The 16,880-nt window shown below is 39.6% G+C and overlaps 1 long non-coding RNA gene across 3 annotated transcripts in view; it reads left to right on the top strand.

The window, feature by feature from the left end:
* The window catches only part of LOC131398796 (uncharacterized), a 59,581-nt gene that overhangs the window by 34,444 nt on the left and 8,257 nt on the right, over nt 1-16,880 (top strand). The window contains exon 1 of one of the 3 annotated variants that reach the window (XR_009216984.1): nt 1,375-1,572. The exons of the other annotated variants lie outside the window; for them this stretch is intronic. This is a non-coding gene — a long non-coding RNA (uncharacterized LOC131398796). Of the gene's footprint in view, nt 1-1,374; nt 1,573-16,880 lie in introns of those variants that run through there. 3 annotated transcript variants of the gene reach the window in all.

Here is a 16,880-nt window from a genome sequence, read left to right as displayed (position 1 = left end):
TCACAGCACAGATACCTGGTATTTGGAGGATAGGGTTCTTTTTGCCCACCCTGTCTCATCTAGGCTGTGTGCAGGCTGTGCCAGGAACTGGTGCACAGCAGCCTGCCATGTGGCTGGGGGTGGGAGACAGAGAGCCACCACTCTGCCAAGAGCTGAAATTCACTGCAGTTTACCATCCAAATCTTCCCCTGGAATTTGCAAGCCTTCAATAGACTGCAGAGTTCCAAAAGAGTTACATCAGACAGATTCTGGCAGTACAATTATTGTCTAGGTGGGGAGCCAGACTCCTGGTGCTTCCTACTCCACTATCTTCTCAGAATTCTCTATTCTCGCATATTTTTTAAGAAAGGAAATATTTGGAAAAAGTGCTAGAGACTAACTCCTTGTGATGTATCCCACAATTGATGACAACACCCTGGGTGTCAGGGCCTTCCAGCTGAGCACTTTTGCTCACAACTAGGCCAGTGCAATTGCATCAATCAGTTATGATGATACGGAATTTTTACCATTTAATAGAGAATTATTCACTATTAAGGGATAGCCTGTCCTTTGTTTCAAAAGATCAAAACAGTTCCTAGTCCTGGCAAAAACTAAATCATGATTTAATAATAACATGTCTGTCGCTCAGTCTTAACCTATAGCAAAGTTTCAAATTAGGGAACTGAGAACCTTTGTAAGGATGACATGCAAAGTTTTGAAGTATTCCATATTTTTCAGCCAGACTAGATTATGTAATGTGCTCTGGATAGATTCCATACACTTCTACCACTACACCCATTAGAAAAAATGTTGTTTCAGCCTAATAGAATGCTCTTGCTATCTCTGCCTGCTGAAGTCCTAAGATGCATCTCATTTGCTTGTGCCTTGATTCAATCTTCCCTGATGGCCTCATCAGTATAGTGATCTCTCTCTTCTCTGAAAACTTTCATGGCCTTTTAGTCATGCTTTTATGGCATTTAACTTGTCCTCTTTTGTACTATTGTTATTTGTGTTTGTATTCTAACAGATTGCAACTGACAGGGCTCAGGATATACCACCCCAAGATGGGCCACTGAAGCACAAGAATTATGTTGAGGTGAAGGCATTTGAGTTCCTGAAATCCCTTATCTGCCTAAAAGCAGTGCGCCCTAAAAGAACTCAATGGTCATAAATCCCCTAGAGCAACTCTAACCTTCTCTTTTTGGAGAGAGAAGTCCAGAAGTTGGCACCGTGCCCAAACAGACATTCTATCATATCTCCCATCTATTCTCCTAAGGTTCTGTTTATCTTTCAAAAAAGTCATTTGTGTTTTCTTAAATGCCTTTTCTGCCCACTTCTAAGAAGTCATTTGTTGTCCCAGAAGTGGCCCTTGTACCCGTCCCCATCCCTGTCGTTACCACCTCTTTGAGTCATATTTTTCTGTGAACTCCCATGTACACACATAAATAAAAATATATTTTTTTCCTTGCTAATACATCTTTTGTCAGTTTAATTTGCAGGTTCTCAATCACAACATAAGAAGACAGAGAAAAAGTTTTTTTTCTCCTTGATATAATTTTCTTGCTGGGAAGAGAGGAGGCAGTACACACAGTGGTAAGGATTTGGACAGACAGAGTTGAATATTTTTAAATTCCTGCATTGCCATCCATCTTGAGTAAATTACTTAAGCTGCCTGAACTTCCTTTTACTTTGCTAAAAAACAAAATTCAACTGAGTAGATTTGAAAGATCTTATTGGCTTTATTCAGCAATTCATGATTCGGGTAGCATCCAATCTAGCAGATAGAAAGGAGCTCTGAGTTGCTGTACAAAATGAGACTTTTGCAGGCAGAAGGTAGCAGGAACAAGGAAGTTATACTGGCAAAAAAGAAGGTGGTTATTGCAAAGTCACTTTCCTGTAGGGGATGGCAGGGGTCTATCAGGCAGATGACCTAACTAGTGCTCATCAGGCAATTCCTGAGTGACTGGTTTAAGATTCCATTTCTAGGAGAGCCAAAACTGTATTTAAGTTAAGTCTCAGTTTGGCGATGTGGGTCTTAGCTAAGCGACTCAATTTTGGGCCTGTTGTCTTGTTTTTAACGATTTCATCTGTCAAATGTGGATAGTAACTGTACCTCCTTCTTGGGGTTGCTGTGGAGTTAAATCAGATGATGTACGTCAGGTACAGGATGTCCCAGCACGGTATCTGGCACATAGCAAGTGTTTATTAAATGTTAGCTTTGGCTGCTGTTCATCATGATGCTTATAGAACTTTACAGCAAACTTTTTATATTTCATGACCTTGATGACTATTGAGTTAGTTTGGATCAAATTTGGCATATTTGGGCCTATGGGGAGGAAAAATAATTTCCCCTCTACTCTTCTGAGTACTTGGCAGAGACTCCTGTAATAAAAGACAGATTAACAAGGGAAAAAGAATAGGAGTTTATTAACATGTAGACCTCATGTATACATGGGAGATACCCAGGGAAAGAAGACTAACTCTCCAAGGTGGCTTAGAATTCAGACTTAAATGCGATCTTAACAGGGAAAGGGGAGAGGGGCTCTAGGCCTCTTAGGGGAGAGTAAGAGATTTTTAGGAAAGATGGATGGGCCCTCAGAAGAATAGATGGGAGGTATGATAGTTTGTGATGAAGTTCGTCTGGGTGTGGTGTTGACTTCTAGGCTCCCCTCCTGTGACAAGGGTCCATCTTCCTTGGTTGATGAAACTCTCCGGGAGGGGATCTATGACAACTGAGTTCCTTTTGGGTGATCTGTCTTTAGGCACATGAGAGGAGTTCAGAGAAAGCCTCTCCCTGCATGTGCTGTTTTTCAAGTACCTGCAGCTCAAAACAATCAATATACCAAGTGGCATATTTGGGGGGTGGCACATTCTGCTACAGGCCTATATAGAGCCAATCAAAAAGAATTCAAAAAGCAACTACAAGAAAGTTTTAATTCTTTTCCTTCTCTGAACTCCTGTGGCTCTTGAATCATTCACATTTTAAATAATATTCTTGTTTTGTCTCCTCTACTAGATCCTAAGTTTCTTGAACGTAAAGACTATCTATATGTGTATATTTCCTATAGGGTATAAAATAGATAATAGAATATTTGCTTAATGAATGAATGATTCTCTCACTGTATTTTGCCCTGAATTTACTAAACTCACTAGATAATTTATTTTGTGTTGGAGAGATCTGGGTTGTTTCTTAATAACTGTTCCTACAGCTAGAGAGACATCACTCTCTTTACCGAGATAAAAGTCTGCCCTTGAAAAGAAATCATTAGCAGAGCCAGAAATAGAATTCAGGAGTCCAGACCAGCAGTTACAAACATTTAATCTCACTTTTTATGAATGTGAATTACTGAGGCCATTGGACAGGACCATGAAAAGCTCAAACTGCAGATGGGTTCAGGCAGGAGCATTAGGGGGAACATGTTGGGATCAGATCAGAAATTAGTGATGGAAAAGGTACAAAAGGTCATTAGCCTCTACCCCTTCTGGTGCAACCACAGGGCTGGGCGAGAGGTTGTTCTTTTTATGTTTCAAAATAGGAATGGAATGAGAAAGAAGAGGACGTACAGGGTGAATTTGCATGAGAATAGGGGACTGGAGAGCTGAGTAATGTCAGGGAGATTCGTCTGTACTCTAAAGGCCACTGGGGTGTGTGAGAAGTATTATGTTAAGCAGCCACAGTGGGAGCACAAAGGAAAGACCAAAATAATTGTAAGTCTATGAGATTCTTTTTTTTTTTCTGATCTAGAAAATGACAGATTCCTCCTGAACAGTTGGCAGCACTGACAACCTTTGATTTCATCCATCTTCTTTTCCTTCTAGAGTACTCGCTGAAAAGTATTTCTAAGTAATTGTAACATGCTGCACACTCAGGTGGCTTATTAAGGGAGCCTGATTCTGTAGGGTAAGGGACATTGCTTACCTGGTCCACCCCTTGGAGGCACCAGAAACTGGACCATCACTGTCAGGGTGTTTCTCTGAATATGGCTGTAACAATACCTGGAGAGTTCATTAGCTTGGAATTTCATAGAGCTAATAAAACCGTTAATTAAGAATGGCCAAACCCACACGTGGAAGGAGACTTAGATTCAATTTACTTGACACTCAGTGTAAGCCCATTTTATATATACCAATTACCAATACCTTGCCGTATGGTTCTGCTATTAATTTATAATCCTTCGCTGCTGGGGCCTTGGTGAAACCTTTAGCTGTGTGTGCCTAAGAGAAGGGTCTCCACTGCGTGCCTGATCCTCTTTTGTCAGCCAGGTTCTGTGTTTTGTGTGCTGACCTTTTCAGAATGTCCCATGTCACTCTTATCCTGCACCAGTTTGCACTGGAATGGTCGCTTCATCCTGTTAGGAGACTTTTCTTTTTCTACTACTAATTGAACATCTCATACTGCAAAAATGCTCGGTTTAGAGCTGAAATAACAGTCCTTGTTAGCCAAGTCAAGGCTGTTAGGCAAGCTCCAATGGGCGTGGCCAAGTGCCTGGCATCTACTTGATGCCAGGAAAGGCTTTTCTCTGTACATTTTACTTTCAGAAGCATGCGAGAGCTCTCAGTTCTAGGCAGATGCAGTCTCCCATCTCCTGTGCTCATAAGCTCTGACCCACCCTACTACGCTCTTCTAGCTTAGCCTGTACTGTAATTAAATAATTTATTGTGTGGCTAGTTGTCAACTTATTGTCTCCTGTGCTAAAGCCAGGAGGGCAGTGACCAGTCTCTCCTGTTCAGCATTACACCTGCAGCATCTAGACTAGCATCTTGCCCACAGAGGGCATTCAATCAATGGTCATTGAATGAGTGTCTCTTCCACACTGGGGCGTACGGGAGGAGAAGGCTATATACTTGCTTATTTTGGTAGAAAGAGAAACTTCTAGGCTGAGTTGGACTTGACAAGATTTCCCTTTAGACAGAGTCTATGCTGTGATAAATTGGATGGTGTGATAAATTGATGTAACTTTAACTGCAGTCACTTAAGAGTTTTCCTGTTTAATCATTTTTTTTTTAAGATTTTTGTTTATTTATTTCCCCCTAAAGCCCCAGTAGATAGTTGTATGTCATAGCTGCACATCCTTCTAGTTGCTGTATGTGGGACGTGGCCTCAACATGGCCGGAGAAGCGGTGCCTCAGTGTGCGCCCGGGATCCGAACCCGGGCCGCCAATAGCGGAGCGCGCGCACTCAACCGCTAAGCCACGGGGCCGGCCCGTGTTTAATCATTTTAAGCTCATTCTCTTTATAGTCTTTATTATAATTTTTGAAGGAGAAGGGGCATTTTACAAGACCAAGTAAAATACAGAATTTGGGAAATTATCCAGTTAACTCAGGACAAAAATTATATGAGGTCAAATATAAGGCAATATTGAATGCGATGCTATTTTCATTTTTTACAATGAGAAGCTTTGTTTTGGTCAACTTGAATATACAAAGTTCCAGGGATATAGAGGAAATAGTTCAATGTCTACTCATAATATTTAATTATTAATTTAATTACATATTTAAAATGTAATATTTAGAGTCACATATAAAATGTATTTAAAAATATAAATGGAAAAATTTTAATTTACACAATTACAGACATCTTTGTCATCTTGCTTCTTTCATCATTACCACGGTCACAGTTTCAGAGCACTTTGTATTTCTGTCTAAGTTGTTTGAGATAGAGCACTTTTTGAATCCATGAAAGATGGGGGTCACTGGAAATTCTACCCCAAGTCACAAGCAGTCATTCATACAGTGTTATAGCCAATGGGTTTTTTATTTCTCCTGTTGGCCTCCTGACTCATCTATGCTCACCACAGCCTAACTACTTTATATGTGGCTGTAGGTGATTTTTGAAAGGCTTGATTACAATGACATACAACACTTATCATTTTCTGACCTCCAGGCACAATTAATGCACAACAATATGCCCTATAAAAAGTCAATTTCAGAGGCTGGCCCCGAGGCCTAGTGGTTAAGTTCCACGGGCTCCGCTTTGTCAGCCCGGGGTTGGTTCCTGGGGCAGACCTACACCACTCATCAGTGGCCATGCTATGGTGGCGACCTACATACAAAATAGAGGAAGATTGGCAACAGATGTTAGCTCAGAGCGAATCTTCCTCGGCAAAAAAAAAAGAAAAGTCAATTTCATTAGGTTATATCTATAAGCATCCAAACTAGTATTAATTAAAGTTAGGCTAGTGTATCTTCCTCAAACAATACTTTGTAGTTCAAAATAAAGTAATGGAGAGAGTACTTTACAATATGACAGACTTTGTAAGGACTCAAATATAAATTTTCCCATCTTTTCTGAGGGTTAATTTTGGAAACACCTAGACTTGCATTTGAGCATATGAAGCATTTCCTATTGGGTATTTTGGAGCATTCCCTGTGATCTAGACTGGTCTCTCCGTTGATTAATTCATTGGATCATTCTTCAGTTCTCAACCTCACCTTAAGCAATCATTAACCAGCAAATACTTAATGTGTAATATTTAGTGACCGATTTTTTTAAAGAGTAATGTGTAATCTGACTTGCTAAAGATGAATTTGAAACTAAAGATTATTTGCATTATCTAATTATTGCCTCCCTGCCCCATCCTCCTTGTCTTCCTCCACCCTTCCCTAACCACGGATGTTACAGGGGATGCAGTTAGAAATATGGGACTTAGCCCCTGAAGATTGCTTCTGGGCTAAGTCTCATATGTCATTGATTCCAAAACTTTCTGCATCCTCCACACCCTCATTTTAACATCCCTGAAGGCAAGATGCATCTTACAATTGACGGCATCTTACAATTACTGTTGTCCAAGTCACAGTTGTGATATAGTTGCAGGAATCTGATCATAGCTATTCATACTGTTGTCACTTTAATTGAGTTATATATGTTTAATTGCCGTTTACAATGTCTTCAAAATAATCTCAGTGTGATTTGGCATTGAAAAGAAAAGTTATCATATTCGCCCAAATATATGGAAAATAGCGGTGTGATACGTAACGAAAATCTATCACCAAATAAGTCTGAAAGACCTCTTTTCATATGTAAAAAATAAATCTAAATGGTAAGATAGTATTAAATGGCACTGCTTTCTCTTTTTTTAATGCTACATAATGGGATATTTAAAGATCAATGGTATCTTAGATTTAATGAAAGATAGTAGTATTTGCTTTGGATTGAAAATTTGGATCTCCTGTCTTTTTCTTGGTACATTCCTTATTCTGATGTGCTTAATGTATTCCTAGCTTCTAAGATAATATTTAAAGGAAATTGTCTGCAATCTGTTTACTATGAACTTTGTTCAAGTTCAAACCACATGTTTTTCAATCATACTCTACTTCAAAGCATTACAACAGGGGCCTGAAAAATCTGGTAAACATGTTGCAATGACAGGAAGTATTAAAACCTCTAAAGGTGCAAGAGGATTTGAGATTATAGGAGCATCATAGCTAAATAAGGTATGTATTGCATAGTGTTTTCTGTGCCAAAAAACATCTCTTATGGCTTCATAAGGAATTGTTTAAAGTCTTATAAAAAAGATTGGTGTCATTCAATTAATATCAGTCACACGTTTGTTGAGAAACTACGATATGTAGGACTCAGTATTTATTCATACCTAATATTTGGTGTGCCTACTAGGCCTTGTGCTGGGCTCTAAGAATAAATAGTAAGAGAGATGGTCCCAACCCCCTTGGAGCTTATTTTCCACTGGGGGAGGCAGGTCAATGTTAGCAGGAGACATGTCTAAGCTTTGTAGATATTTCACTCTGATGAGCCTAAAAGCCTGCTCTGACCACTGCCCTGCAGGGTGGACCACAAATGAGGGGAATCACTCAAGGTGGATGGAAACAGATGGCCCATTCGAAGTGGGACATTGCAGAGAATTTATTAAAGGACTGTTTACAGAGGTCTGGACAGGGTATAGGAAAACCAGAGGATAATTTTGTAGTTGAGGAACCAGTAATAGTCACAGGGGGAGGGGAGAAGGTGAATGGACTGGAGGCTGAGGGAGTGGGATCCCCACCCTCAGGCCTGAAGAGAACCTGAAGCCTCAGCAGGAAGAGTCGGAGGAAAATCACAGATGCCGAGGAAAGGAAGTTTTTCAAGTACTTGGTACTTTGATATGGTTAAGAAAGCGGGCTCTGGATCCAAACAGGCCAGGAGTTCAATTATAGCTCTTTACTTATTAGTTGTTCTTCTGAGTCTGTTAACTCTCCTGGTATCCATTTCCTCTTCTTCCTTTTGGTAAAACCATGTCTAGGAGTTTTCACCCACTACGTGGTTTCTCAGCTACAGGCTATATGGCCCAGCTAACTTTGGACAGGTGACTAAATTTGGACTGATGGGATGTGGGCAGAGGTGATGTGTACAACTTCTGGACCATCTTCTTAACGACACTTGGTTCTAACTCTCTTGCCCTTTCTGCTGGCTGGGCACTGGCAATAATTGGAGTATGTTTGGAAGCTACGTGTTGAGGAAAGCAGATCCATCTCTCACCTCTGATTGTCATGTGAGAGAGAAATAAATTTCTTTCTTTTTGTTGTAGCAGCTTAGCTAATCCCTTAACTAATACATTGTGTGACCTTGGATAAATAACAGTCATGAGTTGCTTAATGATGGGGATACGTTCTGAGAAATGTGTGGTTAGGCAATTTTGTCATTGCGAGAATGTCATAGAGTGCACTTACACAAACCTAGATAGTATAGCCTACTATACACCTAGGTATATGGTACTAATCTTACAAGACCACTGTTTTATATGCGATCCATTGTTGACCAGGCAGACATCACCATAGGGAACATGACTGTATATCATTTTGCTAAGCCTTAGTTTCTTTATAATAAAAATAATTTTCTCTTTATAGGATTTTGCTGAGAGTGACAGGGGAGACAATATGTAAAGTGATTAGCACAGTGCTTGGCACATATTCACTGAAATCGGGCATGATTGAAGACTGGGCATTGCGTGAAATGAGGCAGCCAGTGAGAAAACTGACACAGGGTATGTGAAATGAAAAGAAATATATATATATGTTGGTCTCTGCCCCCAGTTACTGCTAATATTTGGTCTTTGACCCAGTTCCTGACACAGAGCTCCTAAAATACTTGTAATTTCCTGGGTGATACGAGTGTCTGACACAGGACTCCGAAATCCCTTGGAATTTCCTGGATGATAGGACAGTCTTTTGTTCTAATGAGGTGACTCTTGGTGGGTTCCTGGGTGGGGGCTGGTCACCAGAAAGACCAACCCATGATTAGAAGCTTGGAATTTTCAGCCCTACCCCCTACACTCTGGAGAGGCCAGTAGGGTTGGAAATTGAATTAATAGTTGATCATGCCTACCTGATGAAGCCTCCGTGAAAATCCCTGAACAATGAAGTTCAGAGAGCTTCTGGGTTGGTGAACACATCTATGTGCTGGGACGGTGGTGCACCCCAACTCCACAGGGATAAAAACACCTGTGCTTGGGACTCTTCTGGACCTTGCCCCTATATATCTCTTCATTTGGCTATTCGTCTGTGTACTTTATCATATAGTAAACCAGTAAATGTAAGCATTTCCTTGAGTTCTGTGAACCATCCTAGTAAATTATTGAATCTGAGAAGGGGGTCATGGGAACCCCGATTTATAGCTGGTCAGTCAGAAGTACAGGTGACAGCCTCAGACTTGAGATTGGCATCTGGAGTGAGGGGAGTCTTGTGGCACTGAGCCCTTAACTTGTGGATCTGATGCTAACTCCAGGTAGTGTCAGAACTGAATTGAATTGTAGGACACGGAGCTGGTGTCGGAGAATTGGTTAGTGTGGGGAAGATCCCACACATCTGGTGTCAGAAGTATTGTGAGTATGAGAGTAAAGGAAAATACAGTGCATTTTCCCTAGACAGGGTAACTTTTAAGAACAACAATGAACAAAATGTGAGTTAAATTGTTTGCTATGAGTGATATGATCCTTCTCCAGGCCCCATAAACTTTTAGTAAAAATTTGCTGACTCTACCAGTGGTTGCTATGAAGAGAAGCTCAGCACAAGGGGCTGTGGCCCTCATTATTTTGTTTTCAGAATGGAGATAAAACAGCAAAATGCTGAGGCAGGAAGTTGAAACTAGAAATGGCCAAAAGAATAAGATGTCCTGGGAATTTGAAGATATCATGGGGGATGGATGTGGAGGTGCTTTGGTCCTCTGTGGGGCTTTCATATGATCTTACATGGATCCCAAGACTTTGGGAGACTAGCTGACATCTTGGTGACACAAAGAGTGACTATCCTTGTTTAATATTCTCACACACGTGCAGATGTAACTCTGTGGTAAATTTTTGAAAATGGGGTCAAAGGGTATTTATAATGTTTTCAAATGCTATGGGGTTGGTTGACTTTAAGTTGATAGACGGTATCTGATAGCCTTATCTGTATACCTGGTACATTTCCTGCTTTTACACATTCCCTCAGGGTTCTGCTTTTTGTCTGCCTTGGAACCTTCTGGCTGCCTTAGTGGTACCTGGGGGCTGTGAAGGGCCATAGTCCCATCTGGATAAGCAGATTTTAGTCAAGCAGGCCCTGGGTTGTTGCTGGACCAGCTTGTGAGTGTGTGGGGACAGCTGGGTGGGGGACAGAATATATAAATATTCATGTGCCTTAGATACTGTGGTTGGAATACTTTAGAGGTACAATTAGCTAAATGGCCATTGTTTCACCACAGCCAGGGAGGTAGTAGCATTTGTGCCTCACAAACGTGTTGTCTGAGTGGTGTGTGAAATGACAATGCGCTACCAGTGGGTGTCAATAGTCATTTCAGGGATTATCAGAGAGTCTGGCTAGCACCTGGATTTAGTGGGAAAGAGACATTAGCTCCTGTTGCATGCTCACTGTAACTAGACTCTTTATGGTGTTCTGAGAGGTAATCCTAACATTTCTCTACTTGCCTCAATCAGGGGCAAATTTTATCTTGGAGCCTCTGACCTTGTGGCTATATAATCAACACCCCTGGGACCACTATTGCTGATTTCTAGCAGGCAGTGTAAACCCCCTTACTGGGGTTAAAAAGTGGCTCACTCACTCCCTGCCCTTCTTACCTACCAGACTCCATCTGCCTATACCTACCAGTGCTTGCCCACCCCTCCCCGTTTGTACCCCACACTCCCTACTCCCTACCTTCCTGAACTTGGCCCTTGCCTTCCTAAGACTTGGAAAGCCACTGGGAATCCTCCCACTTGGCTGAACTCCTGGCCTCAACTTACCCCAGATACCTCTATCTTATTAACAGCCAGGCCCCAGCGGGACCTGCTGTTTTCCAGAGGATCTCTTGGGTCAGGTTTCTGGGAAACAGACTCAGAGATGGAGATTTGCATGTAGGAGCCCTATTGAGTACTCTTGGTATCAACAGCTCTGAGGAGTGAAGGCAGCAGGATTGAGCAGAGGGAGAAGTTGAGCTGCAATGCAGTAACAGCAAAGGCCTCAGCCAACCTCAAGGGGAGCTCAGGAGCGGGATGGCCCTTTGGAGTTGTCCCACATTGAGGCATCGGGGGCTGAGTCTTTGTACCAGGACATGGACTGGTCATTGGTCGTCGTTTTCCTCTGGGATGTGGATGACCTTGGGTGACCCCTGGGAGAGGGGAGAGATTCAACTGTGACCTTTAGCAGCCAAAACTCCCAGAAGCTGGAGGAGTGACACCTGTGTTCTTCTGCCCTCCCTGTCCCCCATCCCACCCCACCCCACCCCACCCCACCCCACTGGAGGGAATCTGGGTGGTGCATCACAATGAACACTGCAGGGCTAAGACATTATCCTCATGCCTCTTGGAGCTGGATCTGGTACAACTGGTGGAAGAAGTCCTCTTCTTCTTTGAAGTGTATAGTCATATCTTTTGTTCTGGAAAATTCTCTTTTCTGATCACAGCACCTTGGCTTTTAAGTTTTTATTCAATAAATTTTTATTTATTAAATTATCTGGGAATTATATTCTATGTGAAGTGCTGGTCTAGGCTGGAGAGGCATAGAAAGGTGAATTACATTAAGTGGTTTTCCTCAAAGGGATTCACAGGTTGGGGAGTGGTGGTGGGGGAGGGGAGGGTGCAGTGGAGAGGGTCATAGAAAGCAGAAACAGAGGGAAGGGCTTTGTCAGGCAAATTGAATGAAACTTCAGCATTGAGAACTGCATTTTAACACTGTCTCACTGTAAATTTTGCCTGGGCAGCATGAGTTGACACAGCAAATCTTCCCAGGTGTGGGCTCGGATGGCAGATTCAAGGGAGGGAAATCTCCTTTTTAACTCAGAAGATCACGCCTAAGCGAGGACTAGAAGGTGGATTAAAATGAGTACTAGGGATAGATATCTATATTTGTATTATTGAAAAACTATAATACACAGAAAGTAGAAAGGAAAAAAACAAACCTATGATTTCCCTAACTGGAGAAAACCATTGTTAATCTTCTGATGCATTTTCCCCCTCTGTACCCCTCTCTCCTTTAGAAAATGTAGAAGAGATGATCTCTTTCTGTAATTTTACATCGCATATTTTTCATTTACACAGTGGTAAAGTGCAGGCTGTGGAGTCCAATGCCAGCTTGGGTTCAAATGCAAGCTTCCTCCTTAGTATCTGTGAGACTTGGACAAGTTAGTAATCTTTCTCCACCTTACTTTCTCATTTCTAAAAAGGGATAATGAAAGGACTTTTCTAATAGGATTCTTACGAAGATGGAATGAGCTAACTTGTGTGCGAAGCTCTTAACATCATTCCAGGCTTTCAGAAAGTACTCAGTAAATTTGGCAATGATGATTTCCCCATTTATTGCATCTTCCTATACATCATATATGTCTACGTAATAGTCTGTCCTGTGGTTGAACTCTGGTTTACTTTCGTTGAACATCTAGGCAGAATCCATTTTTTTATTGTTATACAAAATGTTACAATGAACATTTTGTGCATAAACAATTTATGAATTTTATATTTCTTTAGGCTAAAATCCCAGGAATAGAATTATTAGGTCAGAGGCTAGGTTCTTGACTCTGTATGTATGTGTTTTATTGTAAAATAAATTTTCTACAAAGTGTTGTTTATTTAATCATGGTAAAGCTATGACATATTATTAGTTAATTTATTACATATGTTTCTTAAATATTTAATAAAACATGTAACTTAATGTTCTAAGAAAGGGTTTAACTAGTTCTCCAATTGTGGAATCTACTCTATTCTCCAAATTTGTTTCCTTTTCCATGCACAGTCATAAACCAGACTGTTGCTTAGGGCATGATTTATCTGATACCATCAGTTTTGTTCTGGGCATACTACTTAGGAAGAGTCTAGAATCTCTGAATTTTGATTTCTAAACTCAGATTTCTTAGACATTTCTCTACAGTTTGCATGGAATTTCTCAAAATTGATTTCTGCATATATATCTGTTTATTTACTTGCATGTTAGTTAAAGCTATAGATGCTTGGGTAAAGATATCTGGGATAAAAAAATATATATAGTTGGTTGGCTTGCACTTGAGAATAGAATTTCCAGATGATCATGCCTGACAAATTTGTTAAGTTTATTCATGCAAGTGCCTTCCCAACAGTTCAAAGTCTGCTGATTCAAAACCAAGGAGCACTGAACTGAGAGAATTAGATTTTTATGGATTCTTCACATCTTCTATGTTCATAATTATTTCCTTTGTGTGTAAAGATGGTTTTTTTCACTTTCCAATCTGTATGTCTTTTATTTATTTTTCTTGTCTTGTTTCAATAATTAAGAACTTCAATAAAATGTTGAATGGAAGTGGCGAGAGTAGACAAAACATGCAGCATTTCACCATTAAATATGATGTTAACTGTCGGCTTTTTGTAGAAGTTCTTTGTCCTGTTTTCCTGTGCATTTATTTTTATCATATACGATTGTTGAATTTTATCAAATTCTTTTTCTGCATCTATTGAAATAACTATATGATTTTTCTCTTTTATTCTGTTATTGTGGTGAATTATATTGATTGAATATTAAATATTGAAATAATGTTGCATTGCTAAGATAAACCTTATTTGGTTATGATGTTATCACCCTTTTCTCATATCCCTTAATACTTAATATTCAATGTGCTAATCTTTGAGGATTTTTGTTATGATCGTGGGGGACATTAATCTGTTGTTTCTTTTTCTTGCAATATCTTTGCCTGGTTTTGATGTTAATGTAACGCTGGCCTCATAAAATGAGTTGGGAAATGTTCCCTTCCTCTCTACTTTCTGAAAGAATTTGTACAAAAGTGGTAGTATTTCTTCCTTATATGTTTGATAGAATTCCCCAGTGAAGTCTTGGAATTTTCTTCATGAGAAAGTTTTTAATTACAAATTCAACTTCTTTAATAGATGCAAGATCATTCAGATTCTCTATTTATATGGTATTAGTTTTGGTAATTTATATCTTTCAAGAAAGTTTTCCATTTTATTTAAGTTGTCACATTCATTGGCATAAATATTTTCATAATATTCCCTTTTGATATTTCTAGAATCCATAGTGTTATCTATTCTTTCATTTCTGATATTGATAATTTGTGTTTATCTTCTTTTTTCTGTGACAGTTCTAGCTAGAGGTTTATAAATTTTATTTATTTTGTTCAAAAACCATTTTGATTTTACTCTATTCTTTGCCTATTTCTAGTTCATTGATTTCTGTTCTTATCTTGATTTCCTTCCTTATCTTACTTTTATGTGCTCATCTTTTCCTAGCTTCTTAAGGTGGAAGCATAGATCCTTGATTTTAAACTTTCCTTCCTTTCTAATATAAATATTTAAAGCTGTAAATTTCCTAAGATTGCTTTAGTTTGCATCCTACAGCTTTCCATATGTTATGCTTTCACTATCATTCAGTTCAAAATATTTTTTAATTTCTCTTTTAGTTTCTTCTTTGAGCCATACTTATTTTATGGTATATCTCTTAATATTAAAATAATTGGGTATTTCACATATTTCTTTTTGTTATCAATTTCTAATTTGTTATAGTTAGAAAATATACTCTGTATGATTTCAATCTTTTAAAATTTATTTTGACTTATTTTATATCCTAGCACATGATCTCTACTGATGAAAGTTCCATGTCACTTTAAAAAAATGTCTGAGGCTGGCCCTGTGCCATAGGGGTTAGGTTTGGTGCACTTCACTTTGGTAGCCCAGGTTGGCAGGTTCGGATCCTGGGTGTGGACCTACACCACTCATCAGCCAGGCTGAGGTGGCGACCCACGTGCAAAATAGAGAAAGACTGGCACAGATGTTAGCTCGGGGTGAATCTTCCTCAGCAAAAGAAAAAAAAGGTATATTCTATAGTTATTAGATATAGCTTCCACAAATGTCAACTGAGTCAATTTGATTGATTTTGTTAGTGAGGTTTTACTATATCCTTACTGACTTTCAGACACTTGTTCTATCAGTTATTGAATAAAAAGTGTTGAAATCTCATATAGCAAATGTGGATTTATCCATTTATCCCTTTGGTTCTGTCAGTTTTTGCTTTGTATATTTTAAAGCCCTGTTTTTAAGTATATACACATTTAGAATCACTATGTCACTGGGATGAATTGACCTTTTGTCAATATGAGATGTCTCTCTTTATCTCTGATGATGTGTTGAGCTAAAGTCTGCTTTGGCTGACATTAATGTGGTCATTCCTGCTTTCTTGTGACTGGTGCTTGCATGCTATGTCTTTTTCTATTGTTTTGTTTTTAACTAATCTATATCTTAATATTAAAGTGGATTCCTTATAGATTGCATTTAGTTAGGCCTTGCTTTTTTATCTAGTCTGACAATCTCTGTCTTGCAATTGGAGTGTTTAGCCCATTTATGTTTAATGTAATTATTGATATGTTTAGGTTTAAATCTACCACCTTGCTATTTTTTTCAGTTGTTCCATCTATTCTTTGTTACTATTTTCCCTCCTTTCTTGCTTTCTTTGACTTAATTCAGTATTTTTTAGTATTTTATCTTCTCTCTATTGGCTTATTCATGAGGTAGCTCGTCTCCAAAGACGACCCCCAGTGAACTGCATTTCCTGTGTGAACCCATCCTATTAGGGATAGCCCTCTGACTCATTTTAACCAGTAAAATGTGGTGGAATCAATGCTCTGCCAGTTCTGGGCCTAAGCCTTAAGAAGGCCAGGAGTCTTCAGCTTTTGTGCCTTTGGGATCCTGAGTTGCCATGTAAGAAATCTGGCTACTCTGCTAGACAGATATATGGAGATACCACATGTAGAAGGAGAGGCTCTGATGTGATTTTCTTTGTTTTTCTTGTTTGTGCTTTCTTGAGCTTCTTGGATAAGTGGGTTTATATTTTTCATCAGGTTTGATAAATGCTTGAGCATTATTTTTTCAAAAAATTTTTTTCTGCCCCAATCTCTCCTCTCCTTTAGAATGCCAATTATCTCTTAGACTACTTGATATTGTCCGTGGGTCATTAGGGCTCTGTTCATTTCTCACCTTTTCCTATCTGTGCTTCAGTTTAGATTGTCTTCATTGCCCTGTCTTCAAGTTTACTATCTCAGAGTCTCATTCCTGTGTGCACAGCTTAGTATTCATTTGATACTCAAGGGGACCCATTTGTAGATTCCTGCAGTTCTTTCTCTCTGGTATCCTACCCCACAAATTTCCATCACCTCAGTAGCTTTAAATGCCCATCTCTGTTTCCTCAACCCAACGTGATCTCTGTGCTCTCCTTGGTCTTCCCTGACTGTGCCTCAGTCTGGAAAGTGCCTCCAGGCAGAAAGCTAGGGTGATCCTGGTACTCAGCTCAATTTTTTCTCTTCTCTCTAGGATTATTGTCCTGCATTGTCTGTTTATTCAATATCTGAAAACAGTTATTTCATACGTTTTGTCCAGTTGTCTGTTTTGAAGGGCTAGTGCAATACCAGTTATTCCATCACGGCTGGGGGCAGAAGTAGACAAATTACATTTTTATGGACAAA

Source organism: Diceros bicornis, chromosome 36 (genome assembly GCF_020826845.1).
Source record: "Diceros bicornis minor isolate mBicDic1 chromosome 36, mDicBic1.mat.cur, whole genome shotgun sequence".
Classification (NCBI taxonomy): domain Eukaryota; kingdom Metazoa; phylum Chordata; class Mammalia; order Perissodactyla; family Rhinocerotidae; genus Diceros; species Diceros bicornis.
This window is presented reverse-complemented; position numbering and strand designations above follow the sequence as displayed.